The sequence below is a fragment of the Rattus norvegicus genome, chromosome 1, assembly GCF_036323735.1.
Source record: "Rattus norvegicus strain BN/NHsdMcwi chromosome 1, GRCr8, whole genome shotgun sequence".
Lineage (NCBI taxonomy): Eukaryota > Metazoa > Chordata > Mammalia > Rodentia > Muridae > Rattus > Rattus norvegicus.
The window spans coordinates 239,717,602-239,725,826 of record NC_086019.1 but is presented as its reverse complement, the minus strand read 5'-3'; positions in this window follow the sequence as shown (position 1 = coordinate 239,725,826).

The window sequence follows — 8,225 nt, the reverse complement described above, 5'->3', positions numbered from 1 at the left end:
GGGGAACCTCAAGCATATGTACCTCCCTCTCCCCTTCCTCCCTTCCCCTCCCCCTCTCCCCTTCCTCCCCCCCACCTTCTCCTCCTCACCTCCCCCTTCCTCCCCTTCCCCTCCCCCTCTTCCCTTCCTCCCCCCCATCCCGCCTTCTCCTCTTTCTCCTCCTCCTCCCCTCCCCCTCCCTTCCCCCTTCCCCTGCTTCTTCCTCCTCCTCTTCCACCCAACTTCTATCCCTCAGTTCCTGCCATTGCCTCCTCCCACCTCTGGATTCAACCATTCTGAAAACATTCCCAGGGAGAGGCCAGTAGCGGAGCGAAGCTGCTGTGAGCGGTGGGGTATGTGCTACTCTGTCGTGAAAGACCAGGGTATGAGGGGATCTGCCTCTTGGTAGTGTTAAGTGAAGGGAACGTACCCGAAGGAGCTTCTGAAGTTACCGTCTGATCCGCTCCATCTTTGAGTCTAGATATCACTGAACACTAAGGCTGTGTAAGCTCCAGTCTCCAAAAAATCAGCGCCATCTTCTGATCTTCCTCAGGTGTCCAAGGGCCTCAGGGGCACCAAAGAAGTCACTCCCCCCGGCTGGCGTGATCCATCTCGTGACCCTCTAACTCCCTCACCCCACCCCATGTGCTGTAGTGTTGTATCTGTGTCTGTTATCTTTGGTAAACAATGGGTATCAAACTTTCCTGTTTCTATATAAAAATAGAATAAAAGCTATAATATAATACCTAGTCTAGACCTATGTAGGCCCTGTGCTTTCTGCCTCAATCTCTGTGAGCTCCTATGGAACTTGGCTTGGTTGATTTAGAGGGCCGTGATTTCCTGGTGCCCTCCATCCCCTTTTGGTTCTTATATCCTTCCTGCCTCCTTTTCCACGAGGTTTTCTGAGCTCTGAGATGGGGGAGGGATTTGATGGAGACATACCATGTAGACTCTGAGTATGGTTTGGCTGTGGGTCTCTGCATCTGCTCCTGTCTGTTGCTTCAGGAAGCCTCTCTGATGATGACTGAGTAAGGCACTGATCTATAAGTATACCAATATATCAACAGAAGTCATTTTATTGATACTTTCCGTCTTCCCTTTTTAGACCAGCAGTGTTTGGTTTTACCCTAGTCTCTAGGCTATTTAGTTTCTGGTTCTTGATTATCCTGGAATGTCTGGTATGGGTTCTGTCTCATAGAGTGGGCCTTAAGTCAAATCAGGTATTAGTTGGTGTCTTAGCTAGGGTTTTACTGCTCTGAACAGACACCATGACCAATGCAATTCTTTTTTTTTTTTTTTTTTTTTTTCCGGAGCTGAGGACCGAACCCAGGGCCTTGCGCTTGCTAGGCAAGTGCTCTACCACTGAGCTAAATCCCCAACCCCAACCAATGCAATTCTTAAAAGGACAACATTTAATTGGGGCTGGCTTACAGGTTCAGAGAGTCAGTCCATTATCATCAAGGCGGGAACATGGCAGCATACAGGCAGCCATGGTGCAGGAGGAGCTGAGAGTTCTACACCTTCACCTGAAGGCTGCTAGTGAGGATGAAGGTTTAAGCCCACACCCACAGTGACACTTCTACTCCAACAAGGCCGCACCTTTTAATAGTGCCACTCCCTAGGCCAAGCATATGCAAACCATCACAGTTGGCTATTTCCGTAAATGGTGTGCTACCATTTCCCTAAGCAGAGTTTGCAACCAAGACAGACTGTAGGTCAAAGGTTTCGTGGCTGGGTTGCTGTTTTAAGTTTTTCTTTCGGTAGCCTGCAAAGTACCTTCCTGCACAAAAGAAAGCAGAATGCAGGCTCCACGTGGGCACCAGCTCAACTCCCCCATGCTTAGTGAGTTGCACGGGCATTGCCCTTGGCAATGGAGCTCTACTGTCAAGAGAACAAGCCTTTCTTGGTCTAAGCATCTTAGGTCCTTTTATAACTTCCACGAGACCCCCCCTTGGGCAACAACTCAATTAAATGCAACCAGGTTTGGCTCCTGGAAGCCTTGTTTGGTGACAAGAGATGGCCAGTCGAGACCTAGTATCCCCATTATTAGGAGACCTCATTAGGATCTCCTTCAGATATTTTAGAAAGTTTACGCTGCACTAGGTTTCCACATAACCCCTCAAATGTCTCTTAATTCCACCTGTCTTTTTCCTGTTCTCTCATTTTTGAAGTAATTGTACAACAAATTTGAGGGATGGAACTAAGTAAGATCTGAGTTAATGTGACTTATGACCTGAGGACAACATCCCCTTAACTAGCAGGAGAGATACAGGCATCAAAATTTAGGTAGAAAGATGTAGTCTGTGGCTTGAAAAAAAAAATCAGAGGATGGCACTTGGAGTGACTAGAATGGCTATATAAATAAAAGAATAATTCTCAACAGGATGCTGTCAAGTGAGAAGGTTTAGAATACTTGAACCTGTTTCAACCTTTGGTTGATCACTCAACTATAAATGCATGGAAAAATTCCAGTGAACCATGAGAACGCAATAGAAGCCTTGGGGTTGGGGGTGGGGCACTGAGTGGGAGAGGCTAGAGAGATGACTCAGTATATAAAGTGCCTGTCATGAGTTCATAACCCTAATATTCACATAAAGCTGGGTAGAGCAGCGTGTATCTATCTATAACCAAAGCACTGGGTAGGCAGAGACACAGAATCCATAGAACTTACCAGCTAGCCAGCCTAGTCAACCAGTAAGCTACATGTTAAGGAAGAGACGCTGTTACAGATTACTGTGGATGGAGAGAAGAAAACACCAATAGAGCAGAGTTCTCTCAGCCCTCTCCAGAGATGCTGCCTCCTGCAGTATTTGGTAATTAACAAAGAAACTCACAGCAGGACAATGTTCTCAGAGTGATAGATGTTGAAGCACCTGATCTTCCTGCTTCTATCCCCACCCACCCCCAGCCCACCTCTAAAATCTATTCTGTTTACTAGGGAGATCCATGTGTGTGCTCAGCCCCCTTGGCCCTCCCTCTTTACCTAACCTCTCCGGGTCTTCAGATTGTAGCTTGGTTTCATTTACTTAACAGCTAACACTCACTTGCAAGTGAATATTTCTCTTTCTAGCTCTTGGTTACCTTGCTCAGGAGGATTTTTTTTTTTCTGCACCATTTTCCTGAAAATTTCATGATGTCATTTTTTTTTTTTAACCACTGAGAAGAACTCCAATGTGTAAATTTATCAAATTCTCCTATCCATTTTTTTCTGTTGAGGGACATCTGGGCTGTTTCCAGTTTCTGGCCATTACAAATACAGCTGCTATGAACACAGTTGAGCAAGTGTCCTTGTGGTAGGATGGAGCATCCTTTGGGTATATGCCCAGGAGTGGTATAGCTGGGTCTTGAGTTAGATTGATTTCCAGTTTCCTGAGAGAGCACCATATCGATTTCCAAGTGGCTGTGCGAGCTTGCACTCCCACCAGCAATGCAGGAGTGTTCCCCTGTCTCCACACCCTCGCCAGCACGAGCTGTTCTTGGTGTTGTTGGTCTTCCTTTTAAACAGACGTAAGATGAACTCTCAAGGAGGTTTGGGGTTGTGTTTTTCTGAAGGCTGATGTCGTCGAATATTTAAGTGTTTCTCAACTATTTGAGTTTCCTCTATTGAGGATTCTGTGTTTAGATCCCTTCCCCATTTTAATTGGGATTGTTGGATATCTAATTTCCTGTATTCTGTAAATACTTTGGATATTACTCTTTTATCAGATGTGGAGTTTGTTAAAGTGTTTTCCCGTTCTGTAGGCTGCCACTATATCCAAATGACAGTTCTTAGTCTTACAGAAGCTCTTCAGTGTCATGAGGTCCCATTTCTTGTTTGTTGATTTAGTGCCTGAGCTACTGACACTCCGTTCAGAAAGTCATCTTCTGTGACAATGACGCTGAGGCCATCCCCCACTTTCTCTTCTTCCGGCTCGATGTATCTGGTTTTACGTTGAGGTCTTTGATCCACAGATTTGAGTTTTGTGCAGAGTGAGCTATTTTCATTCTCCTACATGCAGATATACAGTTAGAACAGCATCATTATGTGGAAAAGTTTTTCCCCCCAGTGGGTATTTTTGGCTTCTATATCAAAACTCAAGTGCCCGGCCTCAGCCGTTAAGGGCACTGACTGTTCTTCCAGAGGTCCTGAGTTCAATTCTCAGCAACCACATGGTGGCTCACAACCATCTGTGATGGGATCCGATGCCCTCTTCTGGTGTGTCTGAAGGGAGCGACACTGTACTTACATACATAAAATAAATAAATGTTTTTAAAAAGGTTTATTTAAAAAATCAAGTGCCCATGTGTGTATAAATTTACCTCTGGGTTTTCAATTCAACTCCATTGAACAGCGTGTTTATTTTTATGCCAATACCATGTGGTTTTTATTAGTATAGCCCTGAAGTACAACTCAAAAACAGGGATGGTGAGATACCAGCAATTCTTATATTTTTGGTTGTGAGCCTAGCCTTTAACGGCTGAGCCATCTCTCCAGCCCAACCAGCAATTCTTTATTCAGGATTGTTTTAGCTACCCTGGGTTTTTTTTTTTTTTTCCATATAAAGCTGAGAACTGTGGAGAATTATGCTGGAATTTTGATAGGGATTGCATTAAATCTGTAGATTGCTTTTGGTAGGATGGCCATTTTTACTGTATCAATCCTACCGATCCATAAGCAGGGGAGATTTTTTCCATTTTCTGATATTGTTTTCAATTCTTTCTTCAAAGACTTAAAGTTTTTAATCATACAAGTCTTCCATTGGCTTGGTTAGAGTTTCCCAAGATATTTTATATTCGTTGAGGCTATCGTGAAAGGTATCCGTTTCCCTGACTTCCTATGCTCATCCCATTTGTATAAGAGGTTATTGATATTTTTTCCTGCATCAATTTTGCAGCCATTCACTTTTGCTGAAGGTGCTTATCAGCTATTGGCGTTCCCTAGGGGAATTTTTGGGTCACTTATCTATCATGTCATATCATCTGCAAATAACGGTACTTTGGCTTCTTCCTTTCCGATTTGTATCCCTGATCTCTTTCAGTTGTCATAATGCTCTAAGTAAGACTTCAAGTATTGTATTGAATAGGCATGGAGAGAGTGGAAATCTTGTCTTATTCCTGATTTTAGTGGAATGACTCTGAGTTTCTCTCCACTTAATTTGAAGTTGGCTATAAGCTTGATGTAAATTGACCTTAATTATGGTTAGGGATGCCCCTTGTATCCCTGATCTCTCCAGGACTTTTATCGTGAATGGGTGTTGGATTTTGTCAAAAGCCCCTTTCTAATGATGTTCATGTGTTTGTTTGTTTCCGTTCTGTTTGTTTATATGGCAGTATATATGTTGATTTTCATATATTGAACCATTCCTGCATATCTGCAATGAAGCTTACTTGATCATGGTGGATGACTTTTTTTTTTTTTTAAAGATTTATTTATTCATTTATTATATATAAGTACACTGTAGCTGTCTTCAGATACACCAGAAGAGGGCACCAGACCTGATTATAGATGGTTGTGAGCCACCATGTGGTTGCTGGGAATTGAACTCAGGACCTCTGGAAGAGCAGTGGGGAGCTCTTAACCACTGAGCCATCTCTCCAGTCCGGTGGATGACTTTTTAGATGTGTTTTTGGATTTGTTTTCCAAGTGTTTTACGTATACTTATGTATTTTATGCAAGTACTAATGTATACTATCATATTATCTGCAAATAACAATACTTTGAGTACTTTTGCATCTATGTTCAGAAGGAAAATTGGTCTGTAATTCTTTCTTTGTTGGGTCTGTATGTGGTTTGGGTATCAGAGTAACTATGGCCTTATAAAATAAATTGGGCAATGTTCTTTCTGTTGGAGGATATTTGATCCCACTGCGAACCCCAGATTGTGTTGTTTACTGAAAAAAAAATGTTTTTAGTTCTATGGCTTAGCACATACTTTTATCCCTCAGACTGAATACAGACTCACCCTTACTACACAGCTTTCATCCCAAACAATGGAGGTAAACTTAGTTCATAGAAGGAAGCGCCCATGTTTGAAAGTGATGTCTAATTGAGTGGCTGACAAAGCAGAGCAATTCAGGAGAAACCGAGAGAAGCCATATTGAATCAATTGGTATGGAGATGAGTTTTAAGCCAGAACAGCTGAATTAACTAGACAGCCAGAGTCCAGAAACAGAAAGGGTGAGCTTATTCAACAGGAAGTCTCAGAGGCTGAAAACTTTCTAGGCCTAGATAAGATTGTACAGAGAGAGGGTAGAAGTTTCCAGGACTAGGAGATGAAGGCAGTAAGGCTCCAAGATGACAATTACATCAGGAGAATAAAAGACACTTCATATCTGTTTCTATTTCGTAGAATAATTTGAGGAGTATTGGCATTAACCATTTTTTTGAAAGTCTAGTGGAATTCTGTGCTAAACATGTCTAGCCCTGGGCTTTTATTTGTTGGGAGATTTTTAAGAACTACTTCTACTTCACTCAGGGTTATTAATCTATTTAATTTGTTCATCTGATCTTGATTTAACTTTGGGAAGTGGTACCTATTGAGAACATTATTTCTTTTAGATTTTTCTGATTTGGGGGAGTCAGGTTTTCAAAGTATGTCCTTACGATTCTCTGAATTTTTTTTCATGTCTGTTGTTACGTCCTCCTTTTCATTTCTGAGTTTGTTAATTTGAACATTCTCTCTGTCTCTTAGTTTGGATAAGGGTTTGTCTAATTTTTTTGATTTTCTCAAACAATCAACTTTTTGTTTCTCTGTATTGTTCTCTTTGTTTCTATTTTACTGATTTCAGCCCCAAGTTGATTATTTCTTGCTGTCTACTCCTCTTGGATGTAAGTAAAGCTATTAGAGAAATAAAGAGTATACAGTGGGACACACTGTGACACACTGCAGTTCCCTAACAAGATGGTGTTTGGTGGTGGTGGTGGTGGTTGTTGTTATTTATTGTTATTATTATATTTTGTTTTTTTTCTTTTGGGTGGTGTTGCAAGGGTGGATGGTGGATATAGAGGGATGGGGAGATGAGTGGGATTAGGGAGCATGATGTGAAATTCACAAAAAAAATCAATAACAAGAAGAAGAAGAAGAGGAGGAGGAGAAGGTGGAGGAGGAGAAGAAGAAGAAATAATAATAATCCAGGAAAACAAGCAGTATAAGCAAATCCCTTAAACAAATCCAAGAAAACACAAACCATGGAAGGAAATGAATAAAACTGTTCAAGCCCTGAAAGTGGAAAACAAATCAATAAAGAAAAGAGAACGTGATGGGACTATGAGTGTCTTTGACCTGAACCACACGCAGGTGGGCATGAGTGATCTGGGTGTGTTTCAACCACATCTCTTTCCTGGATTTCTTGAAGGGGTTTATTAATGTCTTGCTTAAGGACTTCTGTCATTTCATACAGATAATTTTAAGGTCTTTTTTGGTGCCTCAACTATGTTGGAGTATTCAGGGTCTGCTATGGTAGGAGAGTTGGGCTCTAATGGAGACATTGGCCTGACATTTATTCATTACGTGTTTACACTGACATCTAGGCATCTGGGTTTAGGGTAATTATAGGTCTAGGTGCTGTTTTCTGGATTTGTCTTTACTGGGTGAGTGTTTTATTCCTTGGCAATTGTTCTGTCTCTGGATTCAGAGTGGGTGATGGCTGTGTGTTGCCAGTTTCCCTGGTCTGCTCAGCTGGTGTGTTCATAGGGAACATGGGTTATCAGGGGGTGCCTGCTGGTGTTGGGGGGTCTTTCCTTGTCCTGTCAGCTGGTGTGTTCCCAGCGAATGGCTGCTGGTGTTGGAGGCTAGAATAATGGGATAAGTTTGGGGAAGAAAAGTTGAGGAAGAAGATCTTTGTGATGTGTTGGGGAAGGGTCACAGAAAAAAGAGGGGATGGCAGCAGTTTTCCTGTTACAGAACTGGGGATGAGGTTGGGAGGAATAGATCTCAGGAGCAGACAGGTCTGGATCTAGATAATTTCTTAATTAAAAAAAAATCAAAATCCAAACTTACATGTCTTTTGTTGTGTTGCTAACTGTGGCTGTTGATTTTAATGTTGTATGCTTAAAATGACGTAAGTATTGAGCACTGGGTTTTCAAAGTTCTAAAAATATTTCAGTAGCAGTGTCCTGAGCTTTTAGTGTAAACAAGAACTACCTCTTTGTTGTACAGAACTGTCAACTCTAACGAGAGAGAGAGACGCTTTTCAGAAGAACATACACTTGGGAAATATTCGAACAAGCACAAAGACAGTGTTATTGATTTGGATGCTGTTGGCAC